This window comes from Pyrgilauda ruficollis, unplaced genomic scaffold (genome assembly GCF_017590135.1).
Source record: "Pyrgilauda ruficollis isolate IOZ18807 unplaced genomic scaffold, ASM1759013v1 scaffold38, whole genome shotgun sequence".
NCBI classification, from domain to species: domain Eukaryota; kingdom Metazoa; phylum Chordata; class Aves; order Passeriformes; family Passeridae; genus Pyrgilauda; species Pyrgilauda ruficollis.
In genome coordinates this window covers 4,582,714-4,606,711 of record NW_024525267.1, presented here as the reverse complement: position 1 = coordinate 4,606,711, position 23,998 = coordinate 4,582,714, and the positions used below count along the sequence as shown (strand labels likewise).

Below are 23,998 nucleotides of genomic sequence, written 5' to 3'. Positions count from 1 at the left end.
CCTTTGCTTACTCCTTGCAGGGGCTGCTGAGTTCTCATGCACTGAAACAGTGACTTGACAGTTTTAACATAGCTTAGTTAACACTGACATTCCTGCAGTGGATAATATATACCCAGTTTAGGCTCCCAGACAAAGTTTCAGTTCGTTTTATTTTCAATTTTTATCTATTGAAAAGAATTTACCACTAAAGGTCATCTTCAGCTTCAAATTCCTTCCTTGGTTTGCAGAACACATGAAATACAACATTTTAAAAACATGATCACAAATTTGAAAAGGGCAAGGAGAGGCCTGCTGGCTTTGAAAGAGAAGAACAAAATCAGAAAAGCTATAACAGACTTTCTGCGTGACTTAATGTACTTCTGCATATTTCTACTCTCCTTTGTTGAGGAACAGATCCCCTTTCTCTGATCTTACCTGAGCACCTACCAAGTTCCCATCTCTTCATATGTATTACCTTGTATAATAGGGCTCCAGTCTTAAGCTGGGAACTGTCAAAAGTGAAAAAATAACTAGAAATAAGGAACACAAAAACAATTATATCTTGATAAAGTTGGGAAGAAGAAGGACTAAAAATATCCCTTTCCCCTAAAAACCAAACATAAATAGGAAAATAAGATCTTTATTTTTTTTGTTTCTGCAGTTAGTCTAAGACTAGCACCTTAACACTTCTTAACCTGTTTTGCTTCAGGACAGTGAAAAATTACTTCAAGCCAGCCATGTGCAGCCTAGTTGCTTTCTGGCAGGCATTCACATACCAGCACAGAGGCACACAAGATTTCTTAGGAAAATGCCACCAAACATCTAGCATCAACTGAGAAGACGTGGCCAAAGGAAAAAAAATCTCAGAAAGATAGCAAGTCTGCTTCATAAATTGCTCATGGTCCTGTGTGGGAGAGTAAAAGAGAAAGAGAAAAGGCCAAAAGATTGTTCAACTATTCCAGCAGACTACTTCCTTTTCCTGCATCCTTCAGATGCTACTTCTACATCACAACCTAAAAAGGACTTGTTATACTGTTATGTGAACCTACAAAAAGAACTTATTGTGACAAGAACGTGAACTTCTGTATATAAACACCATCATTAATTCACGTAACTTATTACCAACAAGAAGTTCTTAGTCACAGTGCTTAACATACGGTCTAGTAATAGTGTAGTAAAAAGGTTAATTTTTATTCCTTTCCACAGAGAATTCTGAAAGAGCCTCTCTACCTTCCAGCTTTATAAAGCTGTACCTGTTCCGAGGAAAAAGCCACAGAGTAGTCCCAGAGCATCGCCTGCTGCTCCTCTGCAAAGACACAACCCCCAGCACTCACCTGAAGGACTGATGAATTTCCTATGTTCATGAGAGGTTGAAAGGAGCACGTTTCACTTCTTTTATCCATTCCTAATTTAAAGCTTAAACTGAAGGCAAACAGGACTAACTTTTTTTTTTAGAAGCATAATTTCTTTTTAAACTCCAGAAAAAGTAGAGTGGAACAAGGAAGGAAAGCACAACCCCAAATATATTTAAGGTACTGTTCTAAAGGATTCAGGACATTTTCTCCTCTTGCAAGTAAGGTTAAATGCAGTTTTCCAAATTAGGCTGTGGCTGACTGAGGAAGCTGGTTACCACCTATGAGTTCTAATCATATTTTTAATCTATTTGAAATCAAACATTTGAGAGGAAGATTTTTTTGTGAAATAGAGATAGTCATTTGCTTACCTTCCTTGCAAGTACAACTGGTTAAACAAAAAACCCCAGCCTCCATAAACTATCATGCAACTTAAGTCCATCAGGGAGAATGCAGAACTTGCCAAAAAGTCCATTCTGATTGTGTGCAAGGCACACAATGAGACAGAACAATGCTACAAGAGGGCTTATTTATAGAAATGAGAATGAAACTTGTTCTGACTTTTGAGGTATCACCTTCATTCATAACTAAACCAAACCCAGGCACTGAAGACGATTTTTAAAATTAATATCATCAACTTAAAGATGTGAAAACGCAAAAGAGAATGAGGTACTTTACAGTGTCATGCAATGATACTAATACTAAAAAAAAACAAAAAAAACCAAAAAACCACCAAAAAAAACAACCCAAAAATCCCACCAAAAAAACCCCAACTCACACAACTGTCATGAGGTTTCTCAACATACATATTAAAAACATACACAGCAGAAGAATTGTTCCTACCTACCTGTTTACATGAAAAAAATTCACAACACAAACCCCAGTGACACACAAGCCTGCAGTCTGTGCTTCCGACAGATTAATACATTGTTTCCCACTGCTGAGAGCTGGTCTTGATTCAGTTAAAGCCTAAGCACTTAGGCTTTCCTGCTGGGAAACAAACAAGTCAAGTCGGTTTCAAGCATCTCCTATTAATACACAGAAACAATTCTCACAAGCCTGAAGGCAAAAAAAGAAAAATAAATAGTAGGTAAAGGCTGCACTAAACCATAACAAACTACGGCAAATGAAAAAGCTGCACTGAAACCTACTAGTTCACTAGAAAATTCATTGCCAAAGTCTGTTTACTTCATGGAGGAAGCCATCAGTGAGTCAATAGCTACAAGAATGTTTTACATAATGGGAAAATTTTAATTGGCCAGAGGTTCACAATGTTCTTAAATTTCCAGAAACTGCAGATGTAAAGATACTTCTGTTAACCTAAACCAAAACCAAGAAAAGAAACTATCTGAGATGACACTCCATTTCACAACACAGTTCTACTGCTCTTCAACCTTCTCAGCACAGGAAAGACTTACACTCTGATATTAAAGGATGGAAATGTGAACACTGGAAACAGAGTCGGCTTTTAGACTACCACCAAATGGCATTAAAACATATTAGCCAGCATAAAATCTTGGCTAGCACATTGCTGCCATTCCTGAGCTGTGACACTAAGAACTGAAGTAGTTTAAGGAACCAGTTTTAGTCTTGTAGAAAATTAGTGAGCCAGTCAGAAGGTATTTACAAGAAAGCATGATACCATGTTAGTCTTCCATTTTCACTTTACTTGTAAAAGCTAATAAGAGAGCCAAGAATCATTAGACAATAATGAACTGAAAGGAGTTCCTTCCTTCTTTTAACAAGGAAAACATGCTGCAACACCACTACAGTATAAAATCCAGTTTACCCAAACTGAAGCAGCTTGAATGAAGGAATCCTTCCTCAGTTTTCAGAGGGCTGATAACAGTTTAAGGATTATATTTAAAAACCAAAGAGTAAATTCAAAACATTGCACAGATTATATTATTCCTCTTAATCTGCTAAAAATTACCAATTTAAAAATGCAAATTATATTTTAGTTTCTACTTTTTAAATATTCTGAATGATACTTACTAGTAAGCATTTTCATCACACAACTTTTTGGAAGTTAGAAATTGAATAAATATTTTAAATTAATGTCATGTATCATACATGCACAGGTATCAGGATTAGAGTTCTGAAAGAGACTAAATTACAAAGCTGCTCATAAACTAAAGTCTGTGTGTTAAATTTCAAAAGCACAGAGGTCACATTTGTTTTAGTACTGAAGTAGTATAATTCTATTACCACGACAGTGCGAAACAACTTTCCTAGCAGCCACAAAGCATTCAGGGGGACACACGATCAGAAGCTCAAATTCAGAAAATTAAGTTCATGTTCACTACGGAGTGCCTTAGTGCTGGCACTCCATAATGCAATATATGAACAACTGTTTCTATAGTTCTTATTTTTTTATCTGCTTTTGGTGATGCAGATGCCTTTCTAGAGTATTCTGTCCTACTGAAACATTCTCGTCCTCCACAGTACATCAAGACATCCCATCTCATTTTTATTCTCACAAACAATTTACCTATGTATTTGCCAGCAAAAGCCACATTGATGGTAACAGAAGAATGAATGAGAAAGTTCTTCTGACTCAAGTAACCATATGCTTCTTTTTAAATTGAAACCTAGTGATGGGGGCTGCCTCCACTGCCCAACAGAACCAACCTGTAATTATGGAGAAAGACAAAAAAGCACATGCAGCACAGAAATCAGAAAGCATGTGCCTTTCTGTTATCTGCTGATGCACTCATTCATCTGAAGGCCTAAATTCTATGCCTGGAACATACAGACCAAGACCAGCGATGCTGCTGCACTGCTCAAGCAAAAAGCAACATCTCCATGTAGTAATTACCAAAGCATTCTCTTGGGTCCTCAGCACAGCTGTCCATGTGTCCATCAGTTCACATGGAGGGCAAACAGCAGCACAGTTCTGTTTCCTGGGATAGTGAACATTGCTCCTCTCCTGCAACCAGACTCTTCTGGCCAGTCTTGACAGTGCTGTACTTACATGGACTTCACCATCTTTATCCACACATGGATGTAAGTCCTCACCCTCCACGAACTGGCAGGCTGCACTCCTGATTGGCCTTCCTAAAAAACTATAGCCAGAAAAATACTGGCTTTGTGGGTCTGCCTCAGGTCTTCCACTCAAATCTCAAGAGCAAGCACAGCTCTTCCTGCAATGTTAAACATCTGGAAAGCATGCTGGAGCAAGCTTAATCTGCTACTTTGCAAGATGGCCCTACAGAGCTCAGAACACTTGGAGCTACTCTTACAAGCTAAGGTAACACCATAAAACCCATTGCCTCAATTCACATAGGAACATAATGGCAGAGAAGCTTCAGTAATTCTTTTCTAATGCTGTATCTCCACATGGTACAGGGAAGAATCTTAGTACAGTAATCTGAAACACAAAAGTCCCAGTACAAATTAGAAAAAAAAAACCCAAACAAAACAAAATAACCACACAAGAAATAAAATACTATATAAAAAACCTAGAGCAGTGATAAAGGACGAGTTAGAAAAACAAATCCTTGCAGCAGCAACAAACAGCTGTGTTCCAGCCTATAGAACAGCCCCTGATCTAGGCCTCTGGTGAATGAGAAATGGAGATGATGAAAGAAGGCAGAACACCACTCCACACCTGAAAGACTCCTAATTCTGTAATGGAGGCTTGTGTCTTTCTACAGTGCTCTGCCTGCAGACAAAGTGCCCTGTATGGCATATTGGCTCCCCAAACTTCACACCTCCAGTCCAACTATCCCCAAGTCTGAGCACACACTGGAGACAACCCTGAAGCACTCTGTGTTTAGACAGCCACCAGAAACAATTACACCCAGGCAGATTGCAGGCAGTGGTCACTGATTTAACGTGGGGAACACTCCAACATCTGTACCCCCATGCATTTCTCCCTCATTCAATATCAGCAGCAGATCAGTTTTATCAGTTAACATCATGCTGAAAATTCATCAGCCTCATTTCAATTCTCACACTGCCTGCTTTTCCAAAGTTAGTTTGGATTGCCTAACTAGTTCTGCCACAGTCACAGCAAAGCTGTGATACTGTCAAAGAGGACTGATTGACCACAGTGGGTATCTGCAGGAAGAATGACCCCAAGTCACCATTTATCCTAGTTACTGAAAAGAGATTAATACTCTACATCTTAGAGCAATGGAGACTGAACTCTTCTGTATTAATTAACAGCCATTATACACTAGCCTCTTTACTCTTGCATCTGGATAAGTAGGGTAGCTGTAGGGAAATACCACTTCAGAAGTCACTTGTATCCAAACATTTAAGCTTTCTTTAAAAAAAATTTCTATTTACAGGAAAATGAGTAGAGACCAGAAGAACAGAGACATCAGTTTAAGGAATGCATCAGGGAGCTCTAACAGGGAATAAAGCCATACAGAAATGTTATTAAAACATAGATTAAATGCTCTTGTTTCTATCTTACTTAATGCATGTAATACTTGGCAATGGCCCTGGTAACTTACTACAACATTAAGATATTGTTACATCTTTATTTGGCCTTCCCACCTCTTCCTTGAAATTTACTATGTTGCAGTAGTGAAAAAACCCAAAAAACAAAACAAGACAAACCCAAACCTGAAATCATGACAAAATCATGGTTTTTAAGTTCAAGTCACAATGTCATATAACACAGAAGTCATGTCCAGCACTGATTTAAACACTAGGTTTAAAGGTAGAAAAGGGAGTTCCAGTACTCTGCAGCTCTGGGCCTACTCTGAGTGATGAAGATACATGATTTCATTTTGGTGTCAGTAACAGCATCAAGCCTGACACATTGCATCTAAGATAACATCAGGCTCTAGCATTTCATTTAATCACTCAGGACAGCCATTCATATTTATTATCAAGAGCTTTCCTGTACATCAATAAATTCTTGCCCAGGCACATGAGACATGTACTCATTTCTCACAAGATACCTGTGCAAATAAAATCCTTCATTTATGCAAAATCTTGTGTTTGATCATTTATTTACTACTTTTTTTTTCTTTTTCTTTAAAGCAGAAATATACCATCCCATTCATTTTTAGTGTGTGTACCACAACCCTGCTCTTATCACTTCCTAGGCCTCCTGTCACTTACATTCTTCACCTAAAAATAAACGAGACACAACCTCAATACACTACAATATGTTGTCACTCCTTCCCTGTCCTGACTACATCCTCTGTGATCAACATGACAGTGGGATATGCTGTTGGATGCCGTTTTGTTACTCCTCAATCTGGAGTCTAAGCACAGCAAAATGCAGTGACAAATCCTGTTAATTGCCAAATCTTAGCCTGTAAACAGAGTCAGTCTCCCACTGACTCCCACTTCAAAGTCAAAGTAGGAGGGAAGAAGCAAGGCCAGGTTTTGTTAATTGTTATGCATCTACTAAGACAGTGCAGAATACTATTAGCCTTCTCTCCATACTCTATCCTGGGCAATGTCAGAATCAAGGCTTTTTATTCAAGGTGACCAAGCACAATTTTCTTCCTTCCTGATGGGTTTCCACCTTCATCTTTGGCCCCACTCACCAAGCCAATCACGTAACCAAGGGAGGACAAGTTCACATTTGATACGACGTCGTATGGCCGAACATCACAGCTGCTACCTTTTAATTGCTCCTTTAAGGGTTATTATTAGCCAGCTCTAAATCATTATAGCAAACTGATAAAACACTAATGGCCAAGTTCTCTCACACAACAACTTGTCCATTTTTCCACTTACCACACTGAGTTATTCCAAAATAAATGATTAAGATCAAGTAGAATCATCCCCCTGCCTATTACCTGAACCTGTTATATTACTTACTGTTAATATTTTGAGGAATTAAGTACATCTGACAATCACACATTTTAATCCTGGCCAAGTTTAGAAAGCCAACAAGGATTTTCGCAAACTTCTCTCTTTTCTCTTCGAAAACACAAAATTGCATGTGACTCCCACTGGCTCTCTCACACCACCTCAACAGCTGTTAAACTCAGGTCAAGACTGTTAAGCTAGGCTTCCATCTGCTAGATCTGAAATTCCTTAAAGTTTCTAACTCTAAGAAGTGGATTTTTGCTATGCTACATCTTCTTCAAAAGAAAGAAAAAAGGATTAGTTTCAGTTTCTTATGAAAAAAATGCATCTCTTGCATTTCTTGCTCAGTTATTTTCAATGCTACTAAACTTTTTTTGCTAGCTGGTTATAGTTATCTTGATTCTGTAAATCACACTAAAATTACTTTTACCTGTAATGAAAAGAGAACCCAATGTGACTAACTTGATTGCTCTTGGCCAACACCATTTCTAAAAATTAAGTTTGGGGTTTTTTTTCTACTTACAGCCCTGTGGTGTGAGAAAATTCAGAGATCTCAGCAACCTCATTCTGCTATCTTTGAAGCAACCCTACCAGCAAGAAGTACTTAACAAATTCACTTTTCATTTAGTTCGTATCTCAGCTCTAACTACTGCAGAGAGAGTCAAGGGTCTAATCACAGGTGTTTAGTACAATTCCAGATGCCAAGTCCTGTGTAGAACTGGCAGATAAAGAGTTTAGCCATATCTCATATGCTCACTTTTTGAGCATCAACTTCACACCACAGGGAACAACCTACAGCATTTAAGATGGTACTCAGTGCCTCTGTGTGCAGGCACCATCTTTGCTCCCTTAGGTTTTTCTAAAGTCAGTAGTCAGTCAGGGCTTAAGCAAAGAAATACCATCATGATGTGTTTAAGTCACAACACAGCTCTTTAAAATGAAATGCTGGTAGACAGAGTAAAAGAGATCATAGGAACTCAAAAGATTCACAAGAGCGTTTTTGCTGTAATAGTCTAATTAATTTTGGGATTTTAAAATCAAATATTTCTTGAGACTGCAGTTCTTTAATGCTACAGTATCCCCATCTACATGGCAGCAGGGTATGAACATAATGGAGTCAACACTTGCACAGATGAGAGCTGCAACAGAGGCAGCTGCTAAAATCTAAATCACCCACACAAAAAGCGTATGATTGATTCCTTCCATACCTCCTTCCCATGATGACAGCCTGTCTTTTTAGTATTTTATCTAATCACTTCAAACTGAAAAAAAACCCATACCTTAGCAAGTATTCCTACATTTGAAAAGTTTATTATAATAAAGAGAAGACCTCCAAAAGAAAAATACAGACATGGAAATAGTTCTAGGCAGAAGCCTGCTTCTATTGGGTATATAAATATTTCAATCCCAGCAGCACCACCTAATGGAGAGCTCACCAATTTCCCCCCTTCTTTAACATGACAAATATTTAAGTTTGGAGGTGTTAACAACTGGTACTTTAGCACATGGCCTAATTATTACCCTATAAAATCTGATTAGCTACAAGAGGAGCCAAACCATTTCTCCATAGACAATCACAGTCCTTTTTTCTGCACACACCCACATTGCATTCATACAGAAATTTCTTAAGTACACAAGATCTTTGTTTAACCAGGAGATAAGATTTTAGGAAGATTTTTAGTTAGAAATTCATAAAAAAACCCAAACAACAATAACTGTGCAGCAGTTCCAGCTACCTTAGGCATGTTTCAACTTGCCTTCAGAAAGGAAAACAGAGATGTCATTACCTCTCAAGTGTACAGTACATAGACAAACCCCAACCTAAGATGAAGTTATGCATTCCCAGACATCTTCAGGCTGCAATCCTGCTACAAAACACCCTATGGGAGATGTGCAGCAATTTATTGTAAGCATCAATAAAGTGTGCAGCATGAAGCCTGGTGTAAACATCCATCATTTATCTCTTGCCAACAGACATGACAGAACTTATGTATAACTGGATACACAAGAAGTCGTTTTTTCCCTCACTGCCTTTTGTCCTCCGTGTTCATTATATAAATCACAATACTGTAAGTAAGGGTTCAACTACATTGAACTTTTCCAATTAACTCAGCACATGGACACTTGTTCTGGAATAACTGCCTTTTTATGTATGGCTCAGAGGACTTTCAAAGTCTGTCTGCCCAAGCTCATCTCAAAACAGTCAACTAATATACTGAGAGTTCGTATTAAAAAAAACCCAAAACCAAACAAAAACACCATCAAAATCTTAGTCATTAATTCTGCAAAATTACACCATCATACTTTGGCTATATGTACTAAAAGCTTTATTTACACAAACAGGATCATTTCAAGCTTCTTCCTCATTTATTTTGAGAGAGTCTCCTCTACAAAAATACACAGAATGCAGTGGGTAGATATTTATTTGCTTGTCCTAAATCTGTCTTTAAAAAGCAAACAAAAGCACACACAAAACCAACCAAACAAAAAAACTCCGACATAACAACAACAAAAAAAATCCCAAACATCAACCAAACCACACAAACTACCAAAAGAGTAAATCCCCCAAAACTCCCTCAAGATCTTACTGGCTAAAATACTGAAAGTTGCATTTCTAAATAACCCTTTTCAAAATGAAAGTGCAGTTCTCAGGAATTTGCAAGAAGGAAGAGGAATAAGGGAAATTTATGGTGCCAACTAGTGAAAAATATCCGATGAAATTCAATGCTCAAATAATAATAAACTTGCCTTATCTTCCTAGAGATTGCAAAAGAATTCTTCTGTCCATGCTCAAAACCACACTGCTACAAAAACCACCTGCCAAACAGTATGAGCAACACAACAGCAATACCTACTATCTGAACTACAGCAGAGGATTCATTGGCATTTCCATCACATATTGACACCATGGGTGAGTAGTGAGATGTATTTGCTAATCTGAACTATAGCATGCTCAGGTTCTGTAGATAGAAACATGATTCAACTCCTGACAGAGAACAGGACACTACTGACTTCAAGGGATACTGCATGTCATTAATTCCAAATGAAGTTAGCACAAATCCTTTATTCCCCAGCTCCCCACCAAAACACTAAATTGGAGAATGCAATGGAAATGCTACTGCATCAAAGGGTTCCAAAACTGCTAGACAGGCACACATGCAGCTCAGCAGTCTTCATTTATTTAGGTATCCAACTCAAACTGCCAAATGGCAATATTTTGAGAACATGGCACTTTACAACCACAAGGACTTTTATCTTCATCTACTGAATACGGAGCTGGTATCCTAACCAACTTCAACCACAACAGCTGCAATGATAAAAACATCCCCTGAACAGAAAAGATGACAGTGGAAAGGATGGAATAAGAACAAGTGTAGACACATGTACTTCAGACAACAGTAAGGGTACACTGCACTGTGACCTGGAAGAACAGAGCATGTTAATTCACCTGGAGTGGGAGGTGGGGCAGAGAGGGAATCACAGAAGCAGGCAGCTACAGAGAGGTCACAGAGAAGTGGATTTTGCAGACAGAAATTACTTGCCAGAGTGTGAAAATAGGTACAATCCTGGAAACAGGTATTTCAAGGAAAAAAAAAAAAAATTACATAAATGCAAGTGAAGGGGAGAATGCAGTTACTTTGCTCAAGTGCAAGGATGAAACCACCTTGGAATAAAAGTCATCCGTTAGCAACTCTAAAATTGCAAGAAATCTGCTCAAAATCAGGTCAAAATAAGTCACTTCTAAGAATCAGAAGGACCAGCTGGAGAAATTAAGAGCATTTATACTGTTTGGACAAACATGATGGAAGAGAAGCACAGCACGGACAAGAGCAATCCATTGGTAACTGAAGAACTTAAATGCAGGAAGAGGAGTCACTTGGGATGGTTTAGAGGAGATTAAAACAAGAACAAGTTAAATCAAAATGATGAAGTTATACTTCCTGGGCAAAAATCAAGACTTACATCTGCAAGTCATTAATTCACAAGCCTCAACACACAAAGCAACCCACTCTCACAAGGTTCCTCTCTGTGGAAAGACACAGAGTGGGCACAGTCAATCTGGTGCAGCACACAAGACCTTCATTATAAAAACCTCTAATAATTGCTCTAATTATCTCTCTCTTGTATGTGCAGAGATCAGGTTACAAAACAAAATCCATTCACATTTGGTTTATGCACTGAGCTTTGCTGTTACAAAGTGGCACAAGTACCATGCAAGCTGGCTCCATAAAATAAGTAATAAAATGTTACTTTTCTAGAACATTCAAAGGAGAAATCCAGGAACAAGTACAAGTACGGGAACAACTATCACTGAAAAAATCCTGTCCCGTACACCCAGCTTCACAGAGCACTGCATGTTTGCTGTGGGCATCAATGGAAGAGCAAAGCAAGTGCTGTGCTGTTTCCTGTCCCAGGACGCTGACGGCGCAGGGTGGCACAGCTCTGCAGAGAGGCAGGACTGGATGCCTCCACACAGCACTTGTAATTCACTCACTTTATCAACAGATGACGCCTGCACTGCCCTGCTGGGTCTCAGCACCTCATTTTTATGTCCTCAGATCATAGGAAAGTACCGCTATTCCCATGTTACTACAGCTTAGGAAAATGGTCTGTATATGGAGCAAGAAGCTAAGACACATAACAAGCCACTAGCTGCATCAAAGTTATTTTCAGAACCCCAGTCAGCTACCACCTAAACCTGCACAACACCCCAGTTTCTCTTGTCTTTCCCAGCACATATTCCACACTTAAGAAAACATCCTGAAGCGTTGATAACCTCAGGAAGAACATCAAGTTCAAATGCATGAGAAAACAATAAACAACAGAGGATGAAGCATCAGCAGACTCTTAAGTCTTTACTCATCCTGCTAATCCTAACAAAAATCCTAACCACTTGACTGAGACATCATGCTTCCTCTCACTCTGTTTCTTAGGCACACTGAGTTTTGATTTTTCCTGGCATGGCAAAAAGTTTCAAGAGAAGGAAGTGACACTACTCTCAACTGGCCTGTGGTTTGATGATGAGAATACTCCCCAGGGAAGTAGGAAACTTGGGCTGGAATCCCCCTTCTGCCCCTGGGACTCGGACATGATGTCACATCACTCAGCACTGCAACATCAAAGCCCCTTGTTGGTTGGGCCCTAACTGAAAGGCCGAAGTACACACATCTACAGGAATGTCAGAAAGCCAAAGCCCAGCCTCCAGGTCTCCTGGTTTTACACTGGCACCTGCAGTGGACCATCTTCTCTTTCTTGATTGATGTCAAGGCTTGCAGAAACAAAGTGGCAGCCAAGAAGGCACTTATTTTACACTAGCACTGCAACACAACAACATTTGCAAGACAGATGAAATCCAAATTACTTGTTTTCCTAGACACCTAAGAAAGCTGTAAAGACTCATGGCATTTTGAGCTTGTCTTCCATGTGCATATCTTACTTTATCTACAAAAATATGTTTTTCTCATTAATGTAGAAACCAAAACCTGAGACAAAAGTCCAGTATTATTCCAAATATTAAATTTTTCTAATTATGAGCTACCTACAGTCATCACTAAAACATGTAAAATGGAAGATTCATAACTTCTTTCACAAATATTTTTGAGACGCGTTTACTGTATGCAAGAAAAGATTCACTTCAGAGCATTTAAATTACTACAGAATTAGTAGCAACTTCTATCATGGCAGATAATCTACAGAACGTTTCCTCTATGCATCAAAGAAAATTATTTTACAAATCAACATTTTATGAAACTTATATATATATATATAAAACTTATTTTATAAATTATTTATATAAAATAATACCAGAACTCGGAAATATTCCAACTTAAGGCATTCCTGTTATACCTACTGAGATTCTATAGCCTGCAACTGGCAAAATTCAAATCTTGATGTCCAAGTACACAACACTCCAAATTTCAGTAGACGGAGTGAGCAGGGGATGGAATCCATCACACACACACAATACTGAACTTCTGCACACACAAACATGTTGAGACTTTGCTTCCCAAGCTGCCTGGACTAGATGAACAGCAGAACTTGAAATTCTACTGAAATCACATTTTATACATGCAGAGCAAAGCAGCGGGGAAGAACAACAGCACAGAAATCAAAGGCTTAGCATTTTTTGGGGGGTGGAGAGGATTAGTGACCTACAGTTGTTGTATATAATTTTAGAGACACTCGCCCTGTTAACCTAGTTACAAAGCCAACAGTCAGTAGCAATTTGAAGTCACAGTGGCAATGATATTTTTCCATCAGGGCTCCAGAAGAGAAGATGTACATGAAGAAAACAAACACCCCCTCAAAAACTATGTAAATATCTCTCCCTCTCTCAGACACATATGGAATTCTCAATAGCAAATCACTTTTTGCTTCATTTTCTCCTTAAGTTCTAAGATGTTTCCACTGGATACTTTTCTTACTTCCCTTAGATATCCTGAGAGCTTTTTTGCATTTATTTCCTTTTCTCTTCTTTCCTATTACAAAAAGAGAGAGAGAACACATCTTCCTACATTGTGGGCACCTAATGATAGCTCATTATAAGGTGACTCCCTTTTTCTCCCAATTCTCTAGTCCTTCCTCCTGCCGCAAGAAAAAAGACCGAAAAAAAATGAAATGTTTGTGATTTGTCAAAACTAAATATACTCACCTTAAACTATCCATTTATGAGGGCATGGGATTCCAGCAGGCAGAGCTGGGAAACCAGTTATATCCTCTCTGCCAGCCCCTTACTACTGTAGTTTCTACAGCACCACTTCATCATCACAGGTTAAAAAGTTTAAGACAAAACCTAGTGCAAGTACATCGCTCCCTCTTGTGCTACAATCACACCTTTATTCTGCTGCACAAAACCACACAACTCTCCTTCCCCTTGGCTTCTTTTCCCCATATTTCATCTTGAAATCTACAATTTCTCCCACCACTTCTGGTGTTCCTGAGCCAGACACCAAAAATTCAAGGAGGTTTCAGATAGAAGTATTCTATTCAGAAAGTATCCACAGCTTAAAGAAACAAACACACACAAACTCAAGCCTTAGCAATTCTTTAAAGGAACTGTGCATCAGATACCTGAAACCAATGTGTAATGAGCCATCTTCACACATCATAAGATGCAGCACCTTCAACTAAGAAACACTATCATAATAAAAAAAAACTCTAATAAAATCCAGTAACTACATAATCTAAGAGATAAGAGATCAGAATGTTGTGTTTTCACAATATCTATTCATACAAGGCCAGTTTAGGATTGGAGTAGATTTAAGTCATTCCTATTTTTAAATGGCCTTTTCATCTGAAGAAGAACTATGATCAGCTGCTTAACAATCAAAAATCAAGGTTTTTGGCTTTTTGTATTTTCAGCATTGCCATATCTACTATAGAACAGCTGGATTTCAGTACCAAAAAGCCGTTCCTCTTCTCTCCTTAAGTGTTCATTATGGACAAGAACAATGTAAAGACCTAAAATACAACATGATCCCCAGATCATTTAAAAGACAAACCGAATTTACATGGACTAGTAAGACTCCATAAATTATCTCTGGTCACTGATGCCGATGTATCAACAGTAAATACACTTACATGATACTCAAATTCTCTGAATCCATGCAAGAATGGCTTCTCAAAATTGGTATCATCAAACTTAATTACAGGAGGACTTCAGGAAAGCCTAAAGACTGAGTCATTTAGCACCCCCTTTTGATTAGAATTAATTTGTGTTGATACCAAATGCACTTTATGATTCTATATTCTAGGTCCAGCTATTATTAGAAGCAACTCACCAAGTCATATTTCAGTAAAACACCTACCATTCTTGTACTGGAACAACCCAAGTTTTATAACCCCCTAGTGCCGCCTGCTTGCAATGCCCAAGCTCATGATACATCAATGTTTCCGTTACCAAGCTCTATGACAAGGGGCTTCCCAGGGCAGCCATAAAAAACTGATTCCGTCCAAATGTTCACGTATTTCTCACCTTAAATGAATAGCCCTCTCCCTAATCACCACAAACAGCATTTAGATCTCAATCCACATGTGGTATGAGGCAACGGCTGGTTAAAAAGGACAACATGCAGTAACAACCACCAGTGCAGCCTTTTAATCCAGACTTCTAGGCAAGCCAATAGCCATTTTAAATGCATTTTAAAACTAACTACTTCAAATTATACTGTTTCATTTGTCTAAGCTAGACACTGCTAGTACGCCTTTGCATCATGCACTAAACTCCTTTCCAGTCTATGAATGCAAGTCCAGATTAGTGCTCAGTAATGCTATGTACATCCTATGGGACAAATCTGCAAGGAAAAACACACCATTCTACTCAAGAAATAGAAAACACGTAAATTACAATATAAAGCATATAAGGCTCGGATCTCGACAAGCTAGAGAAGTCGCAGACCCAGAGACAGCATATTTCAAATTGTATCACCGGAACTTCCCACATTTTACTACTACAGAAACAGCAAAAGATGAAAGATGCTCTAATGCGTGGTGAAGATCCACGCAGAGGAGCACATACAGTCTGTCACGTCACACACAGGCTCTGACCGGCAGAACATGAGATTATGCCTCTTAACGTTAACACAATTTCTCCTGATTTTCTGCAGGAAATTCAGATCTCAGGCACTCAAAAGACAGAAATAAATCAAGGTAAATGCCTTACCTTCCTATTTCACAAGCCACTGCAGTTCTCAGATTATGAGTCAGTCATAGGTTAATCTGCAGAGGAATGACTCAGTATAAACTTTTAAACATTCATGATTTTTTTCCTAATCTACAACACGGCGATTCATTCAACGCGCTAAAACGCGGCGTCGCGAATCAGCGCACGAAATGAATGGCGTGAAAACAAAACACTTTTCTTTCCGCTCACGGCAGGCAGACGGGGATAGCGCAGCGCCGGTGCAGGCAGGCGGACTTTGCGAAAACACAACTCCTTGCGCGCCGATGAGGGGCAGCTCCGGCGGGTCCGGGCGCAGCCCCATGGCCGGGGAGCGGCGGGGGCTCCGCCGCAGCGGCAGCCGGGGGGACGCGCAGCCGGGACCGCGCTCCGCGCCAGGCGCGGCGCTGCCGGCAATGCCCCTTTAAAGGCCGTCGGCCCGCCCCCAGCACTGCATATGGAGGGAGCCAGGAGCGAGCGAGCCTTCTGCATTCAAACGACACATCAAACGCCGCAAGCGCCGCCGCGGCTCCCGGCTCCGCTCCTGGCCTCGCCTCCCTCCGCTCCCCGCACAGGCACACGCACCGCGGGGAGCGGGGCAGAGAGCGAGAGGAGCAGGGGAGGGAAGGGGGAGGCAGGAATAAGTAAGCGAAAAGGGGCACCTGCAAAGCCCTGGAGTGCGAGTGCGTCCGGGCAGGAGAGTCCGCGCCGCTCCGCCGCAGGCTGATCTATCCCCAGGCACCGGCCGCCGCCGAGGTCCCGGCACGGGCTGCGGGTGCAGCGCGCTCGGCCCCTGCCTGGCAGCAGATGCCTCGGTCAGCGCTCAGTGCCCCCGCCGGAGCGCCCCCGGCTCCCGCCGCCCGCCCGGCCCCGGCCCCGTGCCCGGAGCGCCCGAGCGCGGGCAGGCGAGCGCGGCCGGTGCCGGAGCCCCGCGCGGGAGCCGCCGCCACGGCGGCAGCGAAGCTCCCGCCCTCCCTCCTCCTCCTTCTCCGCCGCCGAGCCGAGCCGAGCCCCGCGGCCGCCCTACCTGCGAGCGTGTGCGGGGAGCGGGGCGGCGGGCGGCAGCTGGAGCCGGGCGAAGGCGACCGCCAGCCCGGCGGAAAGTCCCGACCGCTGTGCGCCGTCTCCCCCCGCCCCGCACTTCCTCTCCCGCCCGCTCGGGCTGGAAATCCCCGGCGAAGCCCGCTGCTCTCCCGGCTCCTCCCAATCACCGAGGGCGGGCCCGGCACAGCCGCTCAGCGCGCAGGCGGCAGCCGGGGGCCGGGCTTGCCCTGGCCGCTGGCCCCGGCTGCACCTGATGCTGCTGTCACCCCCCTCCCGCGGGCACGACTCGGGCAAAGGGGCCCCGCGCCCGGGGGAGGAGGCGCGGGCTGGGCTGCGGGGGCGGCGCGTCCCGCTCCGGGCCGGCGTGGTGCCGGCGGAGCCGTGGGGGCTCGGCCGGAGGGCGGGCGCTGCTGCTGGGCGCTGGGGGGAAGGAAGGGCGCGGGGGATGGCGCCGGGACGCGGGGCTCCGGGAGAGCGGGAGAGCTGCTCGCTTTCCCTGCCTATCCCGGGGGAGGTGCAGCAGCCCCGCTCAAAGAGGCGCCTCGAACACAATAGCGTTCATTAAACAAAGAAAATACCACTGGGAAGAACGGGAGGGAGCGAAAACAGCAGTCGGGAGCGGGAGAAGGGTCTGGAAGAGATCAGGAAAGAGCAGCGAGCCAGGGCCGCTCGCCCCCGGGACAGACCGGTCGGGGCGCCCCGGCAGCCGCCGGCCGTAGGTGCCAGCCCCGAGTCCCGGCGACGGGCAGGGGGTGGGGGGGTGACCCCTGCCCGGCGCCCCGGAGGTGCGAGAAGCACCCGCGTCTCCTCCCCAGGCCACCGAGGAAAGGAGGCGGCGCTGGCAGCCCACAGAACCTGTCGCTCCCGGCAGCCAGGTGAAATAAATGCCTGCGTCGTGCTCCGCTAGCTCCGCAGCGTGTCCCGACCCGGGGCATGTGTTCCGCCTGTACCGGCGGTCACGCTTTTACACGGTGCATCGTTGGCTGTCGTGGCTTGTCGTGTCCCCGCCACCTCACCGGGCTGCGGGCAGGGAGGGAGGGAGGGGGAGAGGCGGTTCTGGCGCAGAAGCGGCGCTGGGGCTCAGCCGGAGCCGGGAATGCCCAGCCGGAGCTGGGGATGGGGGCTTAGCCGGACCTTTGGTCCATGGTGGGCTGGAGGATTTGCCCCACAGGGGCCTTCGGAGCCCTGGTTGCAGCGATGGGGCTGGCAGCCGGGAGAGCCGCAGCTCTAAGGAATGTGCAGAGCTGAACACGGAGAAATGTGTGGTGTTTGGCTAATTTCAGTGGGATGAGGTCACCGTCCTTTTTGGACGTTGTTTATCGAGGGATCACTAGGGAGGAACAGTTGGATGCGTGATCCTGAACGGACAAGCTTTGCGTCATAGTTGCCGCTTGCAGCATCTCCACGCGTCCCGAAATCCATCCTGACCCTCCTCGGTCTTCATATCCCCCGGCTCTCCGTACCGCCCACGCCACGCTGCCCTGCAAACCTCAACATCTCTAGCTCCGGCACTGTCCTCACCAGCTAAATCACGAAGCCTGGCCGCACTGCTAATTCCCTCCTGTGTGCTGTTTTTCTCCTCATCCCGCTTCTCTGCTTTCTCTCTTTCCCCTTCTCTCCCGCCTTTGCTGCTGTCCCCAGTCAAAGCCTGGCTTAGCTGTCAAGACAACTGCGGCTTTTGAAACGATGCCGTGAACCTGCCATCAGAAAGACAGTCTCAGACGGATGTCTTACATGTTCTCATCACTTGTTCAAGACTGCTTGACTCTGGACCAGCAGAAAGGCTTGTGCACCAAGCCTGGATTTCTCCAGCAGCAGACCTGCAAATAAGTTTCTATCAGAGACAAACCTGCAATTTCCTCCTTTGCCACTCTTTTTGCTCTTGTATATGTGTCCTCTTGTTTTGCCCTAAAAAAAAAAAAAAAAGAAAAAAATGGAGAAAATATAATAGGATTCTAGTGCCTGTAGCTCTAGCAGCTATGCTGATGTATTCTTCCCCAAAGAGAGAAAACAAATTCTTATACCATTTAAAGATGTCAGAAGCCTTTCCACATTAAAAAAATGTCTGTTGACGAAGGGATAAAGTGATGATTTGATGAAATACCTAGCATTTCAATTGCTTTGGTGTTTTTTTTTTCTTTTTCCATACTATGATTCCAAAATTTTAGAGATTTCTAATACAATTATTACACTAAGATATGTCACCAATGTTTAGTCTTTAATTGGTTTGGAATTCTGTGTTATAAGCAATGTTTTCTCTGGGGCTTAAAGTGTTGCCTCAAGGCTGCTGTGATATGCTGAACACTTCTGCTTGGCAGTATTATTTAGAATATAGTCGTTGAAGGAGTAGCTACTTAAAACAGCAGAAATTATAGTAAAGACCATGGAGTAGTTCTGTATTTTAGTAAATTGTTTGGAGAAGTAAAATAATAGTGCATTACATTGGAAAATCACCTGAGAGGAAAGAATTTTTAAAAATCCACTGAGAGAAGAGTGATGATAATCCCTTACAAACTTGGACAGGGATACTTATCTCCAAAAACTCTTTGGAAGACATAGAAGAGCAAATGGCATGTGATTATGGGAAACTAATTTCTCAGCTACAGACTGGAAGGTACCACTGGGAACTGCTAGGGCTTAAATGTTCTGGAGTGTTGTAGAAACTCGATTTCTCAAGCAAACAGTCCATGAGAGAGGATGCTATTTTAGGACTGGTATTAATAAGCAGCAAGGACCTTGTAGAAGGCCAGAGTGTTGAAACTGATCATGAACTGAGTGATCACAAACTAATCCAGCTGAAGTTAAACTGCAAGAGGGACAAATGCAGATATTTGACTAAGACTTGGGATTGCAGAACAGCAAACTTAGAGGAATGGGGAAAATTCCTGAGGCTGACATGATGGATGAACCCAGTGATGATTTTTACTTAGAGATAGTGGAAGAAGCAGCAAATAACAATTGCCAAAGCAAGGATTTGTCCAAGGTTAAAAGGCTGGAAGCAATACCAAGTGCCTAAAACAGTATAGTAAAAGAAGAGGGGTGGTGATGCTGTAGCCTTGGGTCTACTGCTCTGACCTTACTATGGGGGTGAGTTCCTCCATGAGAAAATGACTGTGAGCTGCCAGCAGAATGGCTATGGAAAAGACTCACTTGAGTCTATGATGCACAAAGCATGGTATTTTTAGTGGAGAAAGGGAAGTATTGATATGGCTTTACACAGTACAGCTGAGGAACCTTGTTTGGAAAATTGCATCCAGTTCTGGTGACTTACGGTCAGAAAAGATTGACTCAGGTTGCCACAGGTGCAGAAGAGGAATACTGAGGTGCAAGGAGCAGGGTATCTTTATTCTCAATGGGAGCTGCAAGCAAGCTGACTTAGCTTCCTCAACCAGCCAAATTAAGCCAAAATAGTGTGATTCAGGCAGTAAATATCAAGGAAAGTGTATAATTTAAATTAAAGGATTATGTTAAAAGGGTGATGCATGGTCATAAATTGGTCGTGAGTATACTTAGATTGAAAAGCTTTCTAACCATTCCAAGAGCAAACAAACAGTACTCCAGGAACAAACACCTACATGGTTTTAAATCAGGGCATGATGCTTTGTTGTGTCCAAAGGGGATCTGAAGACAGCTGAGCTGCTGACCTTTGACATTGTACTGTAATCATTCCCAAGTTTCAGGCCTAATTCTGGTCCTCTGCCCCATCTACATTTGGCTTGTGAGGTTTTTTTCAACTGCCTCTGAGGCACTGGAAATTAGTCAGAGACAGGATGTAGAAAGGGCTGGTGACATTAAGTCATCAGCTGGTTTGTGGTGGATCTTGCTCACAGGCATACTGTGATTGCCAGATTTGTGCCACCACAAAACCTTTTCCCTCAGGTGAGCCTGGCAAAGAGCTGTCTTGTGTTCCCCTTGCCACCTTCTCAGAACCTTCTGGGAGATCTGTTTGGTAAATATCTTGTTGCATGGGTACTGGTTATAGTCTTCTCTGATATTGTGCTTGAGAGGTTTAGTCTTTTTTTTTTACTGCAGCTCTAATTTTATTACCTCTTATCAAAAGGGGTTTGGTGACTCTTGATGAGTGGGGATGCAGAAAAGTTATTGCTCTGAGATCTCCTAAACAAAATGGCCATTATGTGTTTGTAGAGGGGGGATCATTCCCAGTCCTGTCTTCCCAGAGGTGGCATCAACAGGTTATTTTTAATTCTGGAAGTAAACTTGAGAGAGGGAGAGAGAAAGAGGGCAGCAAACCATTGTTTCTTGCGTGAATTTGCTTATTGCAATTAACAGTCATTCAGCTGAACATTTGTAATTTGGAATGGTACAGTACATCCTTATTAACCCTGCTGTTTCAGGTGCAATTTGGCACTACTTGTGGATGGAATGCTAACTCTTAAGTGTCATTGTTTGTGTGCTTCATGTGGCTTCTCACAAGTTTCTACAGAAGGTGGTTGTGGTTTTTTTTTTCCTAATCAATACCTATTATGGATCTGAGCAACACTTAACAGAAGCCAGTTTCTACATTTCTGGCACTGAGGCAGTTTCTTGACTTGCAGCTTCCTCGTCCTGTGCTCTGGATTGAAGATGCTTATTAACAGAATAATAAAAACATTCAATTTATATTCTTTTTTATTGCTGAAGCAATGCCCAAGAGGGCCTGTATTGTGGGAATACACATTCATTTATTGTATCCTATACATGAGATAGGGGTTCCTCAGGGTTTATTTCAACTGCTACTAGGCAATAATGTCTAATGTGATGGCCCATTTGTTTAGGGAAAAGAATTCCCCTGCCCAAGATATGATTTTCTACTTTAATTGCCTAAAAAGTGATGGTTTTCCAAATGACAATCATTTAAGGTGAAACATTTCCCAACTTCTTCCAGAAGTAAGTTATATATGCCTTTCTGCACTTGCTGTGTAACATTTTTCTTTTCTTTTCTTTCAAGTTAATTTTTATTCCCAAGTCAACTTACAGAGCTACTTCATACTTGACAAGAAATACTAGTAAGGCATAACACAACTGCATCTGTGTAATCTTAGGGCCTTCTTACTCCCTTTTGAGACTATTAAAAATACGTTGAGGTTCCTGGGCTCCCCTATTACCAAGACTGCCATTGTGCCCATGCCAAATTGACTTTGGAGTCAAATGAAATTTTGGAGGGCACGTCAGTGGATTCCCAAAGAGGCCTGCAAAGTGGTTCACGTGAACTCAAAGCTGTGCCTGGAAAAAGAGACAAGATACAGCTGCACAGCAGGGAGTGACTAGAGCACAGCAATGCCTCAGCCATACATCTGCCTCTTGGTGTGGCTGCAAAATCAGAGCTGTGGTGGGAAGAGTGCAAACTCAGCAAGATCAGCTCTCCACCATATGGAGATTTCCCTGTGACAGCTGAATCTGAATATAACTGATAAAAGCATCTTAAAGGCTGCTTTGTGCCTTCAGAGCAGCACAAAGAAGCTTTATCAGAAGGATTTGGTCCAAAAGATTTCTCCTGACATAAAGTGTCAGTTATTATGCTAGTTTGTAACTAGCAACTGCAAGGATGCTGTTGAAACCTGGCAAAGTAAAAGGCTGACATGAATATAACAGCTGTATTGATTTATTCAGATGCCCTCATTTTCTGGATGAAAGATCTTTAGGTTATCCTTATATTCTTAGGATCTTTTGTCCATCAAGAATCTCAGAATCTAATCATACAAGAGAAAAAGCCTTACCTAACATTGTCAGAAAGACCAGGTGGGTATACTTTCAATGCTGAGAGTCTTTCATTATTGTAGAAATTGTTACAGGCTCCTCTTCAGTAATCAATAGTAGCTCTTTCTTCAGTGATGTAACTACTTTTGCTTTCACCTTTTCTGCATGTAGTCATGGGAACACCAAACAACCTGTGAGAATCAGGCTTAGGATTAATTTGAGCATTTGAGATGACTGGGAGGTGGTCACTGTATCATAATTTTCCTGGCTGCCAGCTTAGCTGTGTGCCTTACCCCCAGTGCTGTCAGAGCATCAGAACAGGTCTGAGAGGCTTTTTCACCTTCCCTTTTATTGACAGTGCTCTAGGCAGTTCTAAAGGGATATTTCAGAGGATTCTGGAACGTTGTTTGAGCCTCTGGACGTTCTTTTGTTGTAAGTAAACTGTCTATAAAAGGTGCATTTCCAAAGCCTGAAGTATTCTATTCTGAATTCACATGCAGCCTGACCCAGGCAGACCAGCCAGACTTCAGCACTGAAGAGATTACACAGGATGGAACCTCTGTGTTTGCTGCCCTGGCAGACTCCTGAAGAGTATCCAGTCAGGAGAATCACCATATAAAGAACAGTCATTCTGGAAGCCTAGAGGAAAACCCTTCTCTTGTCAATGGTTTCCTGTGTCTTGGCATACATCCAGCCCTCTAGTGAATCCACACTTGTGAGATTCAAGATGTGCACACCTGTATGACAGCAGAAAGTCCTTCTCTCTGGCTTTTACCTTAAAGCTTGTAGTCCATTGTTGATCTGCCTCCTGTGACTCCACAGTTTTCCCACTGCTCTTACCAATTTCTTCACCTTGAATAGGAAAATGGTAATTCAGATTTACAGTTTCCCAGGTACCATTCATTCTGTCTCATGACAGCATGCATAAAATGAGGTAACTAGAGAAGCAATAATTATCCAGCTGTTTGTCTGAAGACACCTCTGAGCTGGATTCTATTTATCCACCTGGGTCTTGAGAGTTAGGAGACATCAGCATATTCACTGGGTGATATTTAGGATGATTTCACTTTCACCTATAATTTTTTATCACAGGGGTTAGGAAGGTTTCCAACCTGTGCATATGAACAAAAATGACTAAAAGTGCTCCAGGTGGCATTGGCAAGAGAGTGGCTGTTTTGGGATGAAAACAACTGGCTGTCTTAGCAACCCCCACGTACTGCATTGTTAAAACCCAAGGGCAGGTATCTAGTTTAAATGTATCTTCAGGGAAGCATGATTACATTCAAATATTTTCCTTGCTGAGTTTCAGCATTCTCTATATCAAATATGCTGAGTTTTCAAGTAAAAAAATAAAATCCAAGTGCTCTCAGGACAATTTCAGCCTAGCCCCTCTGAATCAAGCTTCTCTTCTTCTCCCTTCTTACTGGTTATGATGAATGCTCTGCAAGCCACATTACACCCTAATCAGCATTTGCATAATCTTTAC

General features: G+C 42.4%; 1 protein-coding gene across 9 annotated transcripts in view; it reads right to left on the bottom strand.

Moving 5' to 3' along the window:
• TRAF3 (TNF receptor associated factor 3) overlaps positions 1-16,974 on the bottom strand; it is a 70,303-nt gene extending 53,329 nt beyond the window's left edge. For 5 of the 9 annotated variants that reach the window (XM_041476248.1, XM_041476257.1, XM_041476256.1 and 2 more), the window contains exons 1-4: positions 16,799-16,974; positions 16,434-16,568; positions 15,775-15,830; positions 2,179-2,321 (exon numbers count right to left, since the gene is read on the bottom strand). The gene's annotated coding sequence lies outside the window, so the exon portion shown is untranslated. The remainder of the gene's footprint in view (positions 1-2,178; positions 2,322-15,774; positions 15,831-16,433; positions 16,569-16,798) is intronic. The other 4 variants (XM_041476251.1, XM_041476249.1, XM_041476252.1 and 1 more) reach the window with 4 other exon arrangements.
• Positions 16,975-23,998: the final 7,024 nt, after the last annotated feature.